The sequence below is a fragment of the Mirounga angustirostris genome, unplaced genomic scaffold (assembly GCF_029215605.1).
Source record: "Mirounga angustirostris isolate CCGP_5_RB_7025 unplaced genomic scaffold, mMirAng1.0.hap1 SCAF_7, whole genome shotgun sequence".
Lineage (NCBI taxonomy): Eukaryota > Metazoa > Chordata > Mammalia > Carnivora > Phocidae > Mirounga > Mirounga angustirostris.
The window spans coordinates 125,872,548-125,895,279 of record NW_026991715.1 but is presented as its reverse complement, the minus strand read 5'-3'; the positions used below and the strand labels follow the sequence as shown (position 1 = coordinate 125,895,279).

The 22,732-nt window shown below is 41.7% G+C and overlaps 1 protein-coding gene and 1 long non-coding RNA gene across 8 annotated transcripts in view; both read right to left on the bottom strand.

Moving 5' to 3' along the window:
* RANBP3L (RAN binding protein 3 like) overlaps positions 1–22,732 on the bottom strand; it is a 291,046-nt gene that overhangs the window by 210,667 nt on the left and 57,647 nt on the right. The gene's annotated exons all lie outside the window — the stretch shown is intronic.
* LOC135365447 (uncharacterized) lies at positions 886–21,878 on the bottom strand. The gene is made up of 2 exons (XR_010413330.1): positions 21,511–21,878; positions 886–6,346 (listed from the first exon to the last, which is right to left on the bottom strand). It is a non-coding gene; the product is annotated as an uncharacterized LOC135365447 (long non-coding RNA).

Below are 22,732 nucleotides of genomic sequence, written 5' to 3'. Positions count from 1 at the left end.
TAAATTTTTTAAATCAAATTAAGCAGCAGATGAGATGCACTTAAAAAGAACTAGTGAACTATTAGATTGATTTGAGAAAATCATCCAGAATAAAACAAAGAAAAATAAGAACATAGACTATATCAAAGAAAGTTTAAGAGACCATGGAGCGTTGACTGATATATTTGGATTTTTAAATCTAAATCAAATATAAAGTCCAGCAGAGGATAGAGGGAAGGGGGTTTGAAGAAACTCAAAGAAAGTAGCATAAAAGAAAATAAACAACAAACCACATAGATACATATACTGGAGTCAAAATTTTAAACAAACAAACAAAACTCTTAAAAGCTCCTGAAAAGAGAGATAACCTAAAAAGAAATAACAACTAGGTTGACCACAAAATTATCACTAGCAAAAACAGAAGAGTTTCTCTTATACCCAACTAAACTATTGTGCCTGAATGAAGGTGAAATAAAGGTATTTTCAAAAATAAGGCTAAAAAAATTTATCACTGACATCCATTGCTGGAAAAGCTATTAATTGGATGTGTTTCAGAAAGACACCCAAATTGAATCTCAAAAGAAATATGAAGAAATGAGCAGAGAAATAAGCATTGACTTAAAACAATGGCAACATAAGAGCCAATCTGGAACAGCCAAAAGCAAGTTAAAGTGAAACACTAAAGAACAATAACATGGAAAATGTGACAAGGTATCTTAAATCCTTGTATTTGGGGAAGCAGAACAAACAAAGATTGAATAATTAGTGAAGTATGCATGAAAAAATTTTTACTGTAGCCAGTAAAATATCTGAAATATAAGGAATACTTTCAAGCCGATACAGGAGGTGGAGGAACAGTGTAATGAAAACAAACAATATAATAAGAGAAAAAAAGGATAAAAAAGAAGAAAAGAAAGAGAAGCCTATGGGCAAGGAGATCTAGAGATCCACTTACTGACCACATTCTAAAATCATTCAGGTCCCCATTGAGGTTGGGCTCCACCTGGTGGTGATTGTCTCCTGGGACTTAAGTATTGTCTAGGAGACTTCTGGGTGGAGTAGCGGGTTGGGGACCCACCTCCTGTGTCCACTGCCTGCCATTTCCCCTTTGCCCAGCATTCTCCCACCTCCACAGAGGACGAGAACTTTAATCCAACCTCCTGATGAAGAACAGGGGCTGGGCAGAAAATGGGAGTCCATCACCAACTGCATTAGACCAAAATTCATGTTTGGGCCAGGATTTATTACATTCCAAAAAAAAAAAAAAAGCTAAAAATTAATATTGAGCATTCAACTCAAAGAGTTAGAAAATGAACAGAGTATCCCAAAGAAAGTAGAAGGAAAGGAATGACAAAGGTAAGGATTTAATGAATTAGAAAATAAATAATAAAGAACGTCTACAGAATCTAAGTTTTTTTTTTTTTTCAGGTGAGTAAAATCAACATCTGGCACAGAAAAAATATATACAACATTACAAATTTTTAAGGCATAACTAAAAAAATGAATTTTAAATATATAAATAATATGACAATAAAGTTTAAAAGTAGATTAAATGGACAATATTACTGTCTTGATATTTAATCATTTTATTGGTTTTTACATCTATCAAAACATATTTGCAGACCTATGCATGTAAATGATGACATGTGATCATATACATGATTTTTTATGTGATCTTATATTTGCTTATCTAAGTATCTAAGTCTTGACCTACCACTTCACCACATGAATTCACATAACCAAAAAATACCCTATATGTTAGAATACACATTTACTGTGAGTAAAACAAAAGGTATCTAGCTTTTTTTCTCAATGAGTTCTAGAGATATTCCACTGCTGGTCCTTCTTTGGCCTTTCTTTCATGGTCTTAAAATGGCTCCTACAGCTTCATGCATCAAGCACACATCCTGGTCAGGAAGCAGGGGGAAGGGAGACATGACGACCAGTAGAATTGTACTTACATCTCTTAAGCCTGACCGTATATCCATCTCTGACTGAAAAGTGGCTATGGAAAAGGGGATTGGGATGGGCTTCCATCAACAAGGCAACATTATCTTCCATACCATGTTTACAAGTTAATTTGTATCCTTCCATATTTTTCTTCCTAGTCTTATAATCCTATGCAGATAAATATATATACATATTCATATATTCACAGCTCTAATGAGGCAAGGAAGTACCGGGAGGTTGCACACGTATTCCTCATTTCCTTCTTGTATAAAAGCAGTCCTAATGCCTCCTGCAAGTCAGGATCAGTGTGGCAGCCAAGAGAATGCACCCAGGACTCTGACTCCAGGGAGTGTAACTGACCAAGGGCCCCAGCTGCTGGCTCTGAAATTTAAGGCTGCCCTTCCCACCAGCTGCTCCTGGCCAGTGACCGGGCATGGCAGGGATACTATGGTGGCCCTTCCTGGGAGACACGGGACTCTGCTGGTGGCTGACTTTGGGTCAAGGGCTCCCAGTGACCTTGTTGAGACTTCTGAAGATAGCACAGCAGTCTAGGGCCCTTCCACCCAACGTTTGCTCCCTCTCCACTTCATTCAGGACGAGACTTGCCTCGCAGTCTGACCACTCTCCCAGCCTCACATGACTCATTTTCTTTCCTTGGCTTTTGCTCCAATAAAATCCCTACGTGTTTAATCCTGCCTTAGTGTCTGCTTTTCAGAGGACCCAGACTAACAGTAAATTACCATTGTCAGTATGATGACTCTCTTCTTGCCTACCAGAACCTGGACACCACTGTAACTTGTAGCTCAATGGGCACCCTGCTGTGCGCCCTGGCAAAAGTGTTCCTACTCGGGGGATCAAGACCTTCAACTCTACAGAAGTAGACTTAAAGGGACAAGAAACATAAATTCCACCAGTGAGACCATTCTTGCCTCCACCACTTGATTCCCAGACCTATTTCTTCTTCCTGTGGGTGACATGGCGTCGTATAGAGACCTATGAGTTAATATATCTACTATAGGCTGAAGAATGATAGCCCATCATCACAAAGTATTAGCTCTGAGCTGGAGCACCTGCTGCACTGTTAGAAGGCTGTGCCACCTAAGATACCAGCTGCTTCTGGATGGTGCAGTATGTGATACAAACATGGAGCCCATTATCATGGCCCCACTCCCACACCTCCCTCACTGTGAAACGGGTCTCCTGGTCTGACACTAAGTTGTGTGGGTTTCCACACCCTTGAGTAGGTATTCTGTAAGCTCCTGGGGAATGGAGCCTAGATAAAGGCTCTGCAGGTAGAAAAGGCAACCCTGTACCTAAAACAGGCATCTGTGGTAGGCAGCCTCCAAAATGGTCCCCAGCAATTCTCTCCTCCCCATATTCACACCCCTGTGGAGTCTCTTCTGCATTAAAAAGGGCTGATGTGGATAACCAACAGGATATTGCAGAAATGACATGTGTGACTTTGGAGGCTATGTCCTAAGAGACATGTGGCTTCTACCTTGCCCTCTTTTGGGTCTCCTGCCCTGGGCAAAGCCAGCCATCACCATGCATTAAGACACTCAAGGAGCCCTATGGAGACATCTGCATGGTGAGTAACTGGGACTTCCTGCTGAGAGCCGGCATCTGACTGAAACCTTACGCAGCCCCCTAGCCGAACTGCCCAGTTACGCAATTCCTAAATTCCTGACCTACAGAAAACGCAAGAAATGAGAAATGCTTTTCTTGTACTAAGTCACTTAGTTCTGAGGTGATTGGTTATGCAGTTGTTAAATAAATTGAATAATCCCCAAATTAGCCTAAAGATTTGGGCATCAGTACCTACCTAGCTCCTAAACAAATCATCCTACTTCTTTTTCTACATGGAAGTCAAAATAATTCTATGTGTCAAGATATGCTCTATAATAAACCTGATTATTCTTCATGAGTCCTTCATCTCTATAGAAAATACAGAAGTACATAATCAATTTCCTGTGTTACTGAATAAAGAATAGACATTCTTGGGGTGCCTGGGTGATGCAGTTGGTTAAGCATCTGACCCTTGGTTTTAGGCTCAGGTCATGATCTCAGGGTCATGAGATCGAGCCCCACATGGGGCTTCACACTCAGTGCGGCATCTGCTTAAAACTTTCTCTCCCTCTCCCTCTGTCCCCTCCACCCCTACTCCCTCTCTCTCAAATAAATAACTCTTTAAAAAAAAAAACAACAGACATTCTTCCCATAAGGTTTTTCAAAATGTAAACATACTAGATGTAACAAAATTACTAGAAAGACAACAGAGAGGGATTTTTTAAAAATAAACCTGATGCCATTAATTGCCATCTTCATCTTGTTTTATTCTTGGGATAAACCTAAGATTCTGTGGGCCACAAGAAGAATGCAAACACTATTGTCCTAGAAGATTTCTATTACTTAAAATCTTTTTCTGATGATATTGGTGGTGATATTATCAATATGACATTTTGATATTCTATAATAAAATATGATAACATTTGGAAAATCAGAATAACTTAAGGAACCAATATTTCTCAAACGACTAATTCATGATGTTACAAAATTACACATAGGTAAAAGATGTATTAAAAGTACATGGTAGAAAAATAGATTTCAGTGTAAAAAATATGAAAAGTTTACTGATATGGTTTCAGATTCTACATTGCAACTAATCTTTAAAAAACACTCAATTTTCAAGTTTTATGTAGCTAAGAAAAACATCCACAATTATCTGAAAAGACGATGAAAATACTTCTTTTTTTCCAATTAAATACCTGAGTGAGGCCAGATTTTCATCATATACTTTGACCAAAACAACATAGTATAATCATAATATAACCATTCCATAGATGGAAAGCAGAAGCAGAGATAAGAACCTAGCCACAAGCCAGACACGAAAGAGATCTGCACAAATGTAAAACAACATCACGCTTCTCACTAATTACTTTTGTTTGGGAAAATATGGTAAATTTTCCACAACAATATGTTACGCTAACATGTAATGGTTTCATATTTAAATAAGTTAATATGTTTTAATGTTCTTATTTCTAATTTCTAATACTGTATATAAACATTTAACTCACAAAAAAAGTCCTTTTGGAGGGTCCTCATTAATTTTTAAGAGTGGAAAGGGGTCAGGAAACTAAAGAGTGGGAGGACTGCTGACTTTTTGCAGCCTCATGAAATTGGAATTACTGTTATCATCACCATTCTACAGATAAAGAAACTAAAGTTTAGAACAGTAATTGGCTCAAGGTTATACAGAAGATGTCAAGTGGCAGAGGTAAGATTCAACTTAGGCTTCCTGGCTTCCGGGCCCAGGTCCTGCTGTACCATGTTGCTGGGGATCAGTCAGATAAATCAGCTATAGTAGCCCCGAGGGTTGGCTTCATTATCACACTCGATTTCCCCCATTCTCAGGGTACAAAGTCCCAGCCTTGCTCTCCTAGGATTACTGGAAAAGGCAGCATAACCCCTTCCAATATAAGAGCTCCATGAGTGGAAGCAGGTTGGTGATTGTCAAGGTCAGTACCATGGTGTGTACAGGGAGGAGTGGGAGAAGCGGTCAATTCTCACGTATCATCCAAGTTATCTTAGGTATTTGTCCAGATTCTCTCAGCAATTAGACTTGGTATTTTCCAATGGGGTTGATTTTGGAAACGGTGATCTGATCAAAAGCCAGGAGCTGATCAAGTTCTTCTTCCCTGCCTCTAATTCTGTCCTATGCCACATGGTAGATACTGGACTCATGTAGCTATTTATATTTAAACTCAAATAAGTTAGAAAGCAATAAAATGAAATTTTAAGTTCCTCAGTCTCACTACTATATTTCAGGGGCACACACCGTACAAGTACCTTGCATGTCCTGGGGGCCCTGGAAATGTATGTGGTCTGATGAGGAATGTGCTACCTTTGCAGTGAGTTGAACCTGGGCCATTAGACAACGAATATTCCCCAGATGGCGGTGGTGATGGCAGTGAGGGTGACAAAACGTGCCAAGGACCAACGTCTGGCCTTGGGATTTACAAATGTTGGGTTTCTGATAATGTAGTCCTTAGATTTTCTGCATCAGATTCCCAGCTGGGCCTTAGCCCTCCTGAGCCAGAATCTCTAGGAGCAGCATTCTGGCCAAACTGACTCAGCTTTCCCCCAGCAGCATTGGGATTTTTCATTTCCCAAAACCAATAACCCTTGTCTTTCCATGTCATCTGTAGAGGTACCAACATGGGGCCTCGGACCTCTCCTGGGTTAGGAGAATTTCAGTGGCAAGCCTGTAAGGATCCAGTTGCCTGAGCTTCTCCTTTCATTTACCTTCTGTTAGGTTTCCTTAGGAATCGTTGGGGGTGGAAACTCCAAGCAGGCATGACTGCAACCATGTGTACGTTCCCTCTCCCTTAGGAGATGGAGAAGAGACCGGGATGTGCTTCTGAAAGGATTAGGAATCTCATTAATCAATGTGGGTGGGGCTGATGGGAAAAAAAAAAAAGCTTCAGCAGATGGCAAGCTTGACTCAGAATTTTCTGAAACTCTTCAAAGAGTAGTCGGGCATTCTTGTTTCACAGGATCCTTGCTATACATGACTTCCCTTAGCTCAGAATAGAGGGTTACAGAAGCCTTCACTGGCCCCAGCCAAGGAAGTCAGATTAGCGGAAGTACCAGAAGTACTGCGTGAGAACACAGGATCACTGAGAACACGGGCCTGGAAAGGGCATCTCCAGGGCCGTCCTAGTGCAGGGTTCCAAGCTCCGCCATGCCGGATTGGGACTTTCATGATGAGACGAGATGCTGAACCTTGTGGGGCCAGGTGAACGCAAAGTGGGCTGAACATTCTGGAATGCAAAGTAAGGCTCACACTGGCAGAACGGCGGCTGAGCCCTGGCCTCGAACAGCTCCTTGTTGACGCCGCCCAGGAAAGCCATGGATCCTTCCTTCCTATGAAGATGTCACCAATTAGGCATGTATGAAGCCCGTGGTCCGTGCAGAGGAGCATGCATGGTGCTCCAGGGTGCAGAGTAGGAAATAAATGAAACAATACTTTCTCTGCCCATGAAAGGTATTTATGCTCAATTAGAGGTGAACAGTGGGGCTATGAGGGAGAAAAATAAGTAAACATGAAATTAGAATGTGGTCCAAATAACATTAGTGAGGTTTAAGGAAAGGGACTCATAAAGGCAAAAAAAAAATGTTTTTAATGGTGATTATACTTTAAAAGAGGTTGGTTAAGATGAGCAATCTAAAAATTAATTCTTGGCTAACTTGGAAATTGCAAAGAGGGGTGTGTGTGTTGCGTGTGTGTGTGTGTCCGCACGCACGCACATGCCCAGAAGCCGAGCCACATCCTTCTCCCCCTGTTTCCTCAGGGTCAGCTTCCTTACCACAGATTTCTTTCTTTTTCTCCCTCTACCTTAATTCTTCCCTTTGTCATGCCAGCTCGGGGGGCCCCCTGACTTCACTGATGAAAGGGATGGGAAAACAAATATTATTTCTTCCTGACTCTGAATTCCTTCCCTGCCCTGCACCCTTCTGCTCCTTCTACCCTTACCTAGCCAAAGGTCACCCTCACATCTTGCTCCAACAGTTTGGGATTATTTCCCAGTGTGTGGTAAGGAGAATTCTAGCGCCAGCAATCCCATGCCATTTTTGGATCCAAATACGTTGGCAGCCAAAGAAATGCAGGCCAATACAATCAAACCTTCCAGGGAGCCAGCCACTCTTGGATCACTCGGCAACCGGCTCCTCCTCACATTTCACCCTTCACTCTTGTTTTCTTCTTCATTACAATGACAAGCAAATTATACTTGGGTCACAAGCATGGACCTGGCAAAGGGTGTTAAGGCCCCTGTCGCTCTTTCTTCTCTGAACCTTTTGCTTCTCCCCGGGACCTCCCTGGCTGGGATGGATGCAGTTGCGCTCCTGTGAATAAGAGTATGAGGCAGGGGCCAATGTGACCAAGTCTCTGTCATGTGGATTAGAGGGTCTTCTTATCCCTTGGTCTAGGTAATTGAGGCCCTAGCACGGGGCCTTGTTTGGAGTCCCTGTTCCTGTTAATAAATACTGATCTAGTAGTTGTTTGGTGTGGGTTCTAATGATGAGCCACAGGAAAAAAGAAGTCCACCTCTCCCAAAGCTTGCCAACTTCCCGGAGTGTCTGACAAGTTGTGAAATGTCAGTGATTATTAGGTCACTGTTGTTATGGTCAGGGAGGGTAGATCCACTTGGCCATGTTCACTGGTGCTAATGACATCAAGGATTAGTCCCCAAAGGCCCCAAAAGGATGCCTTTGTATAAAGAAAAATGTCCTGTGCAGCCCCAACTCCCCCTGTCCTTGGTCAAGGGCTGCAGTGTGGCCTTGGTCTAGCCCTAGCAGAGTGGTCATGGAAGTGGAAGACAGGGAGGTGGGAGACTTCAAAGGGAACATCCCACTGAAGGCTACCAGTGGCCACAGGAGCAAATAAAAGCAAGCATATTAGCATCATAACTGTTTCCTCCTCTTCTCTGTCCAAGCCCCAGCTGGCCTTTCACCCACAGATGAGACCCACATCAATGTCACCACAATCCCTTGGGCAAATGCTCCTTTGTTAACTTTCCTGCCTCCTCTACTTGTTTCAATGGGACTAGAGACAAAGAGCTGCTCCCACACATACACGCAAGCTGTGGGACCTTGGGCAGGTTATTGAACCTCTCTGAGCCTCATGCTCCTCATCCGCAGAGTAACAGAATGAAAATATCTACCTCATAACCCTACAATGTGACAATCAAATTAGATAAAGCATGCAAAAGTGCTGTGTCGACTGTAAATTGACCTGAAGCTGCCATCGTTGTTTCTTGAGTGAACTCCTGCTCCAGAAGGGAAAAGAAGCTCCTTTCAAATGCTTCCTGCTGGTGGTAAAATCTACTTTTGCAATTCATAGGAATCAGACCAGCTGGAAGGAGGGCAGAGGCGGTGTTTCTAGCCCAGATGTGTGCATAATAATTATAATTATATGCTAAGAACCTACTGAATCAGTCATCAGGAGTGGCCTAGGTGTACATGTTTCCCCCACTATCCAAAAGTGGAACATTCCAGTGGCATCTCTGGTAAGCAAAAATGGCATAAAGTAAAGAAGCAATTACCGTTAATTTAGAAGGAAAAACTTTTTAGTGCCAAGATCCAAAAATAACCTCTCTTAGGCCTTTCTGATACCTTAGGACACAGTTTGCTAACGGATGCACAAAATAAATAGAGATCAAGGACAGATGGCCCCAGAGTCCCAAGCTCTGGCAGCTTGATGCTGAGACGTGAAGTGTAGTTCCCAGGCCAGCCGCTTGGCGGAGCCACTCTCATGGCTAAGGGTGCGCGCCCATATAAGGACTCGCCCGCAAAGCAAATGCTGGACGCTCTTTTTGCTTTTCATCATAAAAAGTGCAAATCATCTTTGGATTTCTTTCAGTTAGCAAAAACAGGTACAGGCCTAATGTAGGTCTTTCGTAAAAGCAAAGTAGTGTAACGCAAACTTTCGAAAAGTAAGGGATACCTGGATGTACCTTAACTCCTCGGTTATAATTCTGAGGATTAGCCATGCCGAGAAGCCCTGGGCCCGTCGTCACTCCCACATCCCTTAGCCTAGGGCAGGGTTTCTCCAACTTTTCTTTTTTCTTTTCTTTTCTTTTCTTTTCTTTTCTTTTCTTTTTTAAGATTTTATTTATTTATTTGACAGAGAGAGTGAGAGAGGGAACACAAGCAGGGGGAGTGGGAGAGGGAGAAGCAGGCTTCCCGCTGAGCAGGGAGCCCGATGTGGGACTCGATCCCAGGGCCCTGGAACGATGACCTGAGCCGAAGGCAGACGCTTAACTGACTGAGCCACCCAGGCGCCCCTCTCCAACTTTTCTGATAAGAATCACCTGGGATACCTGCTGAAAATACAAATTCCCACACTCCATTCCAGATGCCCTGGATTAAATCTTGGGGGAAGAAGCCTAAAAAGTAGGTGAATCTTATCAAGTTGGGAAACAGCCTAAAGTTTCTCAAATGCTCAACGCATATAAGAATTAACTGAGAACTTTTTTTAAGAAATGAAGATGGCTAGGCGTGCCTACTCTAACTGAAGAAATTCCATTTGGAAAAATCTGGGATTTTCACTTTTAACTAGCACCCTCAGTTGTTTCTCAAGTCTGCTACTCCATGGAAAATGACCTCAGAGAGTGGAGGATAAGTCCTAAGTAAAGTCAGCTCCAGCTCCTATGGACACTCTTGTTTGAACTTCCTGGTGGCTGTGGAGAAGGTTTGACAAATTCTGAGAAGGGACAATCCTAAACTGTTCCAAGTCTTGGCAATGAAAGCTCTAAAGTGGGGCAGTGGCATGAGATGCTAAGACAAGCCAAGCAATGCTAGCGTCCAGAGAAGCTGTGTTCCAAATGCTGCTTCCTGGGGCTCCACTCCTTTTGTTTTGTTTTGTTTTGTTTTGTTTTTATAGTGGGCTCCACTCCTTTAAGCCATGAGCCAACTCACCTGTGCCACTGGCCCCAAGGAAAAGCTTTCTTGTCCTGGCAGTATGGACATCCAGTAGGGCCCATCAACTGTCTACACACCTGGGAAGCTAGGCAAGTTTTCCTTTGGCATTTATACTCTTCGCTCCCTCCCTGCCACAATCTTGGATCCTATGCCTGTGGGACCTGCAGACTAGCCACCCAGAGTCCACGATGGACTAAGACCCCTCAGGGCACATGATGTAGTCCTTGCTCATGTATATTTGTGTCCCCAAGCAAGGAGCCATCAGTTACAGAAAATGTGAAGGGTAAGGGCATTTTCTTCCTTTCCCTAAGTTCCTATCAGCACACAGATGAGAATTTCTGCTCTCTCCAATACATTGAAGCAAAACTTCTCCTTTCTTGTCACCTCTCATTGGCTTTTCCTTCGTGATAACAGAGAATTGGTTAACAGTGTGGGAAGGGAGGTTCTTTTTGGGCCTCTGCCCTCAGCTGGAGGCATCTATCCAATGGATAGCTTCACTCCTGCTCTTCTACATCCTGGAGATTCCATGGCTTGTCCCTTTGATGATACAAATCTTCAGGTATGGATCCAGAAAATCAGTAGGGAAAAGCTTGCTTCAAAGTACAAGAGAGTCTAGGGATTCACTATTTGTCCCTAAAAGATGATGAGGTGATCTGATTTCTGCACTGCCACCTCCCATCTGATTTAATCTCTTTTGAAACCAAGATCAGCTAAAAGCATTGTGACTTACACAAACAATGGGTCCCTGGTCATGGGATAAGACACTGATAGACAGACTGACCAGCCATAAAGACGCCCAACTGAACCTACATCCCACCTGTATTGACTTCTACAGTTGATTTTTCAGTCACCAAATAAAGATTTAAAAAATGGAGGTAAGTGACTTCTGACAAAATCTGCAGAAGGAATACAGCTACATACTTTCTTCCCTTCCCAAAACACCCCTAAAAATGCTAGGAGAAGGTTACTTTTTTCTTAAGACATAAATCTGAAAGGCCAGTAGTCCATGAGAGAAGGAACTAAGAGCAAAATGTTGGAAGACAGAAAATACATGAATGTATTCCCTAAACCAGAAAGCTGAGAAACAATTTGATTTGTGCCAACGAATCCTCAAAAATTTTAGAAATTAGCAGCAGGTACCTCTAGAAAGAGGGGCTGAACAAGGTAGCCAAAATAAACAGGATTGGTTGAAAGTCTGTATTTTAGAGCCAGACCCCCAAAGCCCCTCCCCAGGCAGTCACATTATACAATTTGCTGCTTTTCTCCTAACTAATCTTACTCTGTGTCCTTTAAAATTATGTGCATTTCTTACTTTTTTTTTTTTAATGAAAGGAGGGAGGGAAGGTGGGAGGAGGGATTCTCTGTTAACAAGCATGTAGAAGCCCAATTTGCCCCTCTTCCTCTCCTCTCTGGATCTAGCCTTTTAAAGTCCAGCACACACTGTCAGCTCAAGATCCCAAATGAACTCTGACATAGCTGAGGAAATTTCATGGTGAGAACAGTTGAACACTGTGGCACATCACTCAGTAGCTTGTCTTCAGTTTAAACATTTAAACAGGTCCATCCAGGCTCTCCCTGTTTTCCTTCTTCCTGCCAGGCACAAGACCCCTACCCTCCAGGCTACTGTCCTGCTGGGCTGCACACCTGACTTCCATGCCTCTGGCAAAGGATGAGGTCATTCCTTTAACTCCCCCATGGTCCTGAAGGAGAAAACTCTTTCCCACCCTGGCCCAGGTCTTCTTGTTGAAATTGAAGTAAGCCAAGTCATAGTTCTCACCACCTACGTGCTAGAAGCCCATTTTCCCAGTCATTTCTGTTTTGCTCTTACCAAGGCTCCTCTTGCCTCAGGTCCACCCAATCTCTCCATTGTCACAAAGTTCATTCTGGATTAGATATACACTCACTCTTTCTAGGCATTTTCCTTCTGCAAAATGGCTTCTTCCTGGCCCTGCCTCAGGCCAGCCCTAGCACACTAGGTCCTATTTGGGACTCTTCTGTTCCAAAGCTCTCAAGAGTCCCCATTTTCACCATAATGATCTTGATCAAGATAATAAGGGGCACCTGAGTGACTCAGTCAGTTGAGTATCTGACTCTTGATCTCAACTCAGATCTTGATCTCAAGGGTCGTGAGTTCAAGCCCCGTGTTGGGTTCCACACTGGGCATGGAGCCTACTTTAAAAAAAAAAAAAAAAGATAATGACAATGATCTGGCTCTGGGAAGGCTTGTGGACGAAAATTATGGCTCTTTATACTCTTAGGGTCCTGTCTTGTTTGCATTTTAATGCATAAACCTCTGGCAGCCTGCCTGAACCCTAGTCACCATCTTTGAGAGAAGAGGAATTTCTAAACAGGTTCTAGAAGCACAGTTTCCTGAAATAGGAATTTTGTGGTCATTTTGCTTAAGGACTCTAATGTCACTGGGAAATCCTGGATTTTAGTCTCAAATCTAAGACTCTATACTCTACCAGAGCCCCATAAAATGTGTTAAAGATCACTAATCTACACCTATTTTTCATATTCTTAGCCCTAGAGATGGTTTTTTGCAGCATGATGCAGTCATTAAGACTGTAGCCTGGGGCACTGAATTCTGGCTTAGCTATGTGACCTTAAGCATGTTACTTAACTTCTCAGTTTACTTATCTGGGGATAATAACACTACTTGTACAGTTTTGTATTAGTTAATACATGTATATACTTAGAATGATACCTGGCACATACCAAGTGCTCAATAGATGCTGTTATCACTGGCCCATCCTGCCTTTCAAGGAAGACACAGCACACCCTCAAGTTACCCAGTCCTTCCTCTGCTGACCACTATGACTGGTGCTGCTGTCATTGTGTTCATCACTCTACAGTGTCCCCTAGTGGTGAGTGACTTCCTGAGGACAGGAGCTGTATCTTAATCATCTTTATATTCCTCAGTATCTGGTGCAGAGGTCGGCATTTTGTAATTGTGCAATAAGTGTTTGTGCAATTAATATCTTTTTAAAAAAATATTTATTCATTTGAAAAAGAGAGAGAGACTGGGGGGAGGGGCAGAGGGAGAGAATCTTCAAACTCCCCACAGAGTGAAGAGTTGGACTCGGGGCTGGATCTCATGACCCATGAGATCACGACCTGAGCCAAAACCAAGAATTGGACCCTTAACTGACTGAGCCACCCAGGCACCCTGTGTACAATTAATATCTTTTAGAGAAGACAGAAGAGCAGGCAGTTCTGAACTACTCAGCAGAACTTTTGACTAATTTTCAGAGACTCAAGAGGAGGTTATCCCTCTGGCCACACCATTTGTGGCACCTGGGAAATTTCCTCATGGTTTTAACTTCTTTCCCATCTTTATGGAAGAATAGTGAAACATCTGTTGAGAAGAGGCTGGAAGAGGAAAGGAGGGAGGGAATTGAGTCAGTGTGACTGTCCCAATCAGCAAGGCGGCCAGTTCCATTGCTTTGTGTTCTATGACCTTTTTAAGATGTCATTTTTCAAGACTTCCCCAGCAAGAGTACCCTGCCTTCCCCCAAACTTCCCTTAGCAGTGTTGTACCACCCCAGAGTCTGTTGACCACAGAGTTTTGTTTACAAATACTATGGCAACCCCCAAAGCTCTGGCAAATTTAAAATATCTTGCCAGCAAATAAAGCACAAGGCTGGAGCCCTCAAAGCCCTCTGGACTCCCAGCCTCACTGATAGGGTTTTAAAGACATCTGTTTTATGTTCCTGAGCAAGCATTGCACCACGACTTTAAGGGCATTTTTCTCCTTCAAAGGGGACATGTCCTAAGGGACATTTAAAAAAACTCATTCCTCTTGCCAATAACTGCATTATAGTTTAGGTCCAGAGCCTCACTGAGGGGATTATCAACTTTCTTTTTGATGTTCAGATTTTAGTGGGACAGTACATCAAATGTGATTTTTTTTCAATGTATCCATATCCTCTTCCCTTTACCTGCTTAGTTTGGTTACAGATCCTGATAAAAGGAGTCATGTACAAGGAGTTTGTGGGGGAGGTGATCCCAGTAACAATGGAAGAAGAAATGGGGGATGAGATAGGAAAAAGAAGGGAGCAAATAAACAGTGCATGATAAAGCCCCCTTCTGCTGTAAATAACTGGAGCATAAAACCATTTGGGAACACAAAGAGTCAGCTAGAACATGTGCTTTGAAGTTACCAAACCCAAGAGGCGAGGAAGCTGAAGATTTATACACCAGTTTTCATCAGTCATGGTTGCGGACTGCTGTGCAGAGGAGATGAAACAAAGCCTCAGGCACTTTTCACCTACTGAAAAAAAGCCTTAGGGTGTGAGAAGTCTGGCACTGCAGTGATAAGGCCAGAGGGGATATGGACAGGGCATCAGGAGTAACCCCTAGAAGGCCCACTGTGGCCCTATGCCCAAGGTTGGAGATTCTCCCCTTTGTACTTGTATATTTTTACCTCTCTTATCCTAAACAGAATGGCTATTGGTGGTATGCACATGAGATTTGTCTTTGGCAGCAGTTCCTTTCCCTAATTGAAGGTCACATCTGATTATATGTGCAGCACCCTCATAAGATTAGAAAGAGGATTAGATGTTGCTAACTGTCCACACCACATATTTCTACCCTTCATTTCAAAGCTCTTCACATAATTGATTATGGCTATCTTGCCCTGCCGAGTCTTCCCTTCTCCAAGTCAAATATCCTCAGATTCCTTAATAAGTATAATACAGTAACACCACTTGGTGTTTGAATAATGCTTTACTTACTTATGAGCCACAGAACAATGTCATACCATAGCTGCCACTCATTCAGAATCCTCGCATATCTTCCTCATCCCTCCATGTCTAACACTTTCTGGAAGTTTGGATCTTGTTGGTATAAGAAAACATAGTCAAATTGCCTTTAGCTTAAGTAAACATGCTCTATATCACTGTCAAACTGTAAAAAATCTGGTATGTGTGGAGGTATGTTACCCTCCTTGCAAGCAAACAAACTAGCCTTACACAATTTCATGGATGCTGGCAGAAGATACAAGATTCCTGGGTCAGAGACTAAAGACTTTACTACTCATGGCACAGCAAACAGCATAAACATCAGAATATTGGTGCCAGTTCCTCAAGTCCAAATTCCCACAAGGCAATGAGAAGAGGATCAAGTGACACCCACACACACAGGGAGTTGCTTTACAGGGAAGTTTATAGAACCTGAATCTTTTATAATGGTCAAAAAGGAAATAAAGCAAAAGGTCTGACCTTGGCTCTAGTGGGAGAAATCTTTTTTATACCAGGTTTATAGACAATCTTGTCTTTTGTTCTAGAAGATTCTCTATCTTCCAAGCTGTTTGCTATAAAAATCTTTGAGAAGATAGTCCAAAACAAAGGTCAGAAATGCAGAAACATGAGAATTGGATAATTGTCTCTCAATATTTACATAATAGGTAGATAAATGTAGATGAGTACATCAATTCTTATAAAGAGTACTCTAATTTCTTTTTAAGATTTTATTTATTTGACAGAGAGAGACACAGCCAGAGAGGGAACACAAGCAGGGGGAGTGGGAGAGGGAGAAGCAGGCTTCCTGCTGAGCAGGGAGCCCGATGTGGGGCTCGATCCCAGGACCCTGGGATCATGACCTGTGCCGAAGGCAGACGCCCAACGACTGAGCCACCCAGGCGCTCCAGAGTACTCTAATTTCCAATTGACTTCCATTCTCACTTCAGAGGCACTTCATTTGCATTTTGGGAAATGATATCTTTTATTTTAGCTCTCAGGTTCTAGCCACCCAATTTTCTGTCAAATCCCTTAATGAAGGAAACACACAAACACTTAAAATATAATAGTGAAGTTCCTACTTAAATAAACACTGAGTTAAAAAAATAATTAAGTGAAGGGTTGCAGAACTTCTACTGTGAGCTGAAATGAAATATCATGAACCAAATTACTCTCCCCCCTGAAACAACTAAAAAGCTAGACAAAATGTATGACACAGTTGTTTTAAGACATTGAACAGCAGGTAATGAAACACAATGAACACTAAAAGAGGAGAAACAAATGAAATGAATCTACAATTGTCCCACCTTACTGTGCAGAGAAGTTTCCAGGATGTGGAAGAGGAAGGAGAAATTAGCTGGAGCTAGCATCATCCCTGAGTTGAAGAGACAGAGCTGAGTCTGAGGAGACCAAAATAGCTAGAGTTGGCATAGGAGAGTACTGGAAGGAACAGGGCCTAATGAGAGCCCGTAAGATCTGCAGACAGCCCAGCATAAGTCTTTAGTTGAGTGCTGAGCAACATTTGTATATCAGGAAATGACCTGAGGCCTGCTGAGGTCAAGGTGGTGGGGATACCCAATGAGATTAGAAGGAACAATAGCCAAAGGTCATATATTACCAAAAAACAGTTCCCGTTTCCACAAACCAGAAAAGAAAACCTCATAGTTCAGGGCTATTAGCATACATTCAAAAGTTTTACCTTAGTAATAGGGGGAAATTAGCCCTAGACTAAGAGCTGTTCTGGTCCTGCCTAACAAAATCTAAAAGCAACACCCAAAAGGATCATACTGTTAGATTAGTAAGCTTAGTGATATTATAATAGAAAGTATTCAAAATGAAAAACAGAAAAGAGTCTGAAGAAAAAGATGAAAAGAGCATCAGTGAGATCTAGGACAACTTCAAGTGGCCTGTTATATAGGTAATTGGAGTTCCTGAAGTAGGAAGAGGAAATCATAATCATAATAGAAATAATGGTCAGAAATTTAATGAAAACTATAAATTCACAGTGCTAAGAAATTCAACAAAATCCCAATATAAGAAACATGAAGAAAACTAAAGTACATCATAATGAGATTGCATTAATAAAGAGATTCCAATGATAAAGAGAAAATGTTAAAAGCATGTAGGGAGGTCATTATGTGGCCTATTATTAAGGTTATAATATGCAAAAAAAAAAAAAAAAAAGGTAATTTACCAGATAATTATAGCACACTCCTAGTGAAAAGAATGCAAGTTAGAAGGGACTAAAGCACATATTCAAAGTACTGAAATGGAATTCTATACCCAGCAAAAATATCCTTTTTAAAAATGTGAAATAATTGGGGTGCCTGGGTGGCTCAGTCGGTTAAGCATCTGACTTGTGATTTTTTGTCTCAGGTCATGATCTCATGGATAGTGGAACTGAGCTCCCAGCTGGGCTCCTCAAAGTGGAGTGTGCTTGGGATTCTTTGCCTCTCCCTTTCCCCCTCCCCCTGCTCTCGCACTCTTTCTCTTTAAAATAAATAAAATCTTTTTTAAAAAAATATGAAATAATTGTTTTTTCAGAGATATAAAAGCTGAAAGAAGACATTACCAGCAGACCGTAACTATAAGAAATATCAAATAAAGTAACTCAGGCAGATAGAAAATTTTATCAGCTAGAAATCTGGATATACATACGGAGATAAAGAGCACCAGAAAGTATAACTATGTAGATGAAAGTCAGATGTTTTTCCTTAATTTTTAAATCTCTTGGAATGATAATTGACTTTAAAGAAAAAATGTTTTGAGGCTTATAATGTATGTAAAAATAGAATGTAAATAATATAGCACAGAGGTCAAGAGGAAGAAATAAAAGTATACCATAAGGTTCTAATATTGTATTTGAAATGGTATATCACATGAGCATATATTGTGATAAGTTAAAGATGTTTACTATAAACCACAAAGCAAACACTAAAAAATACAACAGAGTTACAGCAATCCAAAAACAGAGATGAAATGGAATCATCAAAAATACTTAATCCAAAAGAAGGGCATTCTATGGTCTGAATGTATTCCTCCAAAATTCATATGTCAAAATCCTAATATCGAAGATGATGGTATTGGAAGTTGGGGCCTTTGAGACGTGATTAGATCATGAAGGCAGAGCCTTCATGAATGGGACTGATGCCCTTAGAAAAGAGACTTTTGAGATATCCCTATCTACTTCTATCAGGTCAGGACAGGACCAGAAGTCTGCAACTGAGAAGAGTGTTTTCACCCAATCATGCAGGTACCCTATTTCAGACTTCCAGTCTCCGGAACCATTGGAAGTAAATTTCCATTGTTTTTAAGCTACCCAGTCTGTGGCATTTTATTATGGCAGACTAAGGGCACAAAAGAAGAAAAAGAGAACAAAGAACAGATGAGGCAAATAGCAAACACAAAGCAAACGGAAGATTTAAATTCACCTTTATCAATAGTCACAGTAAACATAAATAGCCTAAACAATGTAATTAAAAGGATTTTAAAAGAAGAACTTGCTTCCTACCATAAACCTACTTTAAATATAAGAAACTAACAGGTTAAAAGGAAAAGAATGGTATGGTAGGCTAAATAATGGTCCCCTGAAAGATATCCACATCCTAATCCCTAGAACCTCTGAACACATTACCTTACATGGCAAAAGGATGTCATTAAGGATCTTGAGATGAGGAAATTATTCAAATGGACCTATTGTAATCATGAGAGTCCTTATAAGAGAGAGGCAGGAGGGTCAGAACCAGAGAAAGCCATGTGATGATAGAAACAGATAATTAAGAGAATGTAATGACACTATGCTGTTGGCTATAAAGATGGAGGAAGAAGCCAAGAGCCAAGGCATCTAGAAACTAGAAAAGGAAAGGAAACAGATGCTTTTCTAGAGCCTCCAGAAGGAACCAACCCTGATGACACCTTGACTTTAGCCCAAGGAGACCAATTTTGGACTTCTGACCTCCAGAACTATAAAATAACAAATTTTTGTTGTTTAAAGTCACTAAGTTTGTAGTCATTTGTTATAGCAGCAATAGGAAACTAATTTATGAACTTTAAAAAAGAAAAGCAAATTAAACCAAGGAGTTAAAAGTAAAGCAGAAGGAGGGGCGCGTGGGTGGCTCAGTTGGTTGGGTGACTGCCTTAGGCTCAGGTCATGATCCTGGAGTCCCAGGATCAAATCCTGCATCGCTCTCCCTGCTCAGCAGGGAGTCTGCTTCTCCCTCTGACCCTCCCCCCTCTCATGTGCTCTATCTTTCTTTCTCATTCTCTCTCTCTCAAATAAATAAATAGTTTTTTTTTAAAAAAAGTAAAGTGGAAGGAAGGAATAAATATCGAGCAAAAATCAATGAACAGAAACCAGAAAAACAATAGAGAAACCAAAGAAACCAAAAGCTGCTTGTTTGAGAATATCAATAAAATTGAAGAACTTCTAAGCAGAATTATCAGGGGGAAAAACCAGAGAAAACAAAAATTAATAGTATTAGAAATGACAGAGGTGACTATACCTTAAATTCTACAAATATTAAAAGAATTATAAGGAACTAGTATGATCAACTTTATGTCAATAAATTTAACAATTTTTAAATTGACCAATTCTTTGAAAGTTACAAACTAACAAAGTTCACTCGACATAGCTCTTTTTCATGGCACCTCAGAGGTGGTCAGCTGCTTCAGGGTGAAGCTGAACATCTCTTTCCTAGCTACTGGCTGCCAGAAACTCATTGAAGGGGACAATAAATGCAAATTTATGAGAAGCATATGACCACAGAAGTTGCTACTGATGCTCTGGGTAAAGAATGGAAGGGTAGTGTGGTCCCAGTCAGTAGTGGGAATGACAAAGAAGGCTTCCCCATGAAGCAGGGTGTCTTGACCCATGGCCGTGTCTGCCTGCTACACGGCATTCCTGTTACAGACCAAGGAAGACTGAAGAAAGAAAGCACAAATCTGTTCCAGGTTGCACTGTGGATGTCTATCTTAGTGTTCTCAACTTGGTTATTGTAAAAAAAAAAAAAAAAAAAAAAAAGCGGGGCGGGGAGGAGAAGAATATTCCTGGACTCACTGATATTACCATGCCCTGTCGCTTGGGACCCAAAAGAGCTAGCAGAATCCGCAAACTTTTCGATCTTTCTAAAGAAGATTATGCCCGCCAGTATGTGGTTCTTGCCCCTGAACAAAGACAGTAAGAAACCTAGAACCAAAGTGCACAAGATACAACATCTTGTTACTCACCGATCATGTGACACAAACATCAGCATATTGCTCTGAAGAAATAACATATTAAGAAAAATCAGAGGCTGCAAAATATGCTAAACTTTTGGCCAAGAGAATGAAGAAAGCCAAAGAAAGACACCAGGAACAGATTGCCAAGAGATGGAGGCTGTCCACTCTAGGAGCTTCTACCTCTAAGTCTGAATCCAGTCAAAAATGAGATTTTCTGTGGCGCCTGGGTGGCTCAGTCGTTAAGTGTCTGCCTTCGGCTCGGGTCATGATCCCAGGGTCCTGGGATCGAGCCCCGCATCGGGCTCCCTGCTCGGCGGGAAGCCTGCTTCTCCCTCTCCCACTCCCCCTGCTTGTGTCTCCCTGTGTCTCTCTCTGTCAAATAAATAAATAAAATCTTAAAAAATAATAATAATAAATTTTTTTTTAAAAATGAGATTTTCTAAGAGTAACCAATATGTAAGATCAGACATAAAAAAAAAAAAATCAGTCAACATTGATAAATCTCAAAATAATTAGAGTAAAAGGAGCCAGACAAAAAAGAGTATACATGTGTGATTCCATTTATATAAATTTCTAGAAGATGAAGACAAATCTAATATGAAAGAAAGCAGATCTGTGGTTGCCTAGTGTGTGGGAATGGTGTGAGTGGGGGCCGGGAAGAGAGGAGAAGGGTGGGTTACAAAGGGGCAAGAGGAAATTCTTGGAGGTGATGAATATGCCCATTATCTTGATTATGCTGATGAGTTCACGGGTATATACATATGCCTAGACTTATCACATTGCATACTTTAAGTGTGTACAGTTTATTTTGTATCAATCAGTAAACCACTTTTATCAAATGGAGTTTGTTTTTTTCAATTTGAAAGATCATCCTATAAATCTCTATTCACTCCACCTGCTTTTGAAGTTTGAATTTGAAGGACCACCCAGCTAAATTAAAAGGGACCCAATTGAGACACAGAGGCGTGTGCCTATCCTATGCACATTTATGTGCAGCTCACAGAGTTCTGTTCTGAAGACAGAACAGGGAGAGAAGCTGGAACAGAGGAAGAGGGAGGGTATGGGCAGCAAGCCTTGCTGGAACTACCAACTGAGCTACCAACACACACACACACACACACACAAAACTGCTTCACTTACCCACCCTCTCCGCAGGCAATACACAGGGTACAAAGTAAGTAAAATCAATTTTCCTTACTTCTGGCCTGACATAAGTATTCACTGGCCTGAAGCAAGAGAGCCTGTTCCAGCTAGCTTGCTAGTTACACCATCCTGGCAAGCCGCATGCTCAGCGAGCTCTCTTCCAAGGTACCGTGTCCTGGTTAAGCCCTCAAGGGCATTGCTTAGGACCTCGCTATGGGCAGGCCAAAGATTTGCATGTTTTTGAGCTGGGGAACTCCACTGAGGGGGATCAGTTCTGGTGCCTGGAGTACACAGTGAAGTTTTGTTTGATCTATTAAAGCAATTGAGATGTTGTAACTCATTTGCAACTGATTTGATTGTACTCCAAAAGTATTTCCCTCCAGCGTAGACTTGGCTTTGTGTCCTGGAAATCAGGAGAACCGTATGTGGGTGAAAAGTAAAGAGGTCTAATGGGCAATGAGCAAAGAACTCAAGGTCTCTCTGCATATGAATATTTTAATTACTTTCCAAGCCCCGCCTCCCTCCACCCACTGGTCACCAGCGGTGTTTCCTTCCCCTGGGGCGGGAACGGAGCTGCTGGGAATGCTGTGGGGCTCCCAGAAATGCCAACACAGTTGCCCTTGGCAATCCTTTATTGTGCAATGCCCTTTCTCAGGAAGATGAATACAAGCTGTACATACCGAGTGTCAATCACACACTCAGCTACCACCGGTCTCATTAGGCAGAAACTGAAAGGACCCTGAGGAAAACTAATGTGACAGATTCCGGAGTTCAGGAAAGAAGGGAGCAAGGGAAAGAAACTTCCTGCAAAAGGCAAGTCACTTCCAGGCAAACAACCTGCCGCACAGTAAGGTACATGTCCCTCCCTCCGGAGACAAAGGGCTATTTTAAATTCCATCCCTTTGTCAACCTGCTAATCAGTACAACCCCTCAAGTGGGAGCTACAGGCACAAAGACCTATGATGGGTAGAGGTCTCCCAGGTTTTTTTTTAATCTAGATATGCCTTTCAAGAGAGAAAAACATCATTTTCCTTCTACCCTTCTGAGTTCTCAGCTGAGACGCCTGTGATGAAAGAGAGATCAATAGGAGAGAAACAGATTATTAGCATCTACTCCTTATGTAGTCACAGGAGATAGGCAAGGAAAATGAGTAAATCCCAGAGGTGGCTTTAGAATTCAGGATTAAATACCATCTTAATAGGAAAAGAGGAGGGAGGGATGCA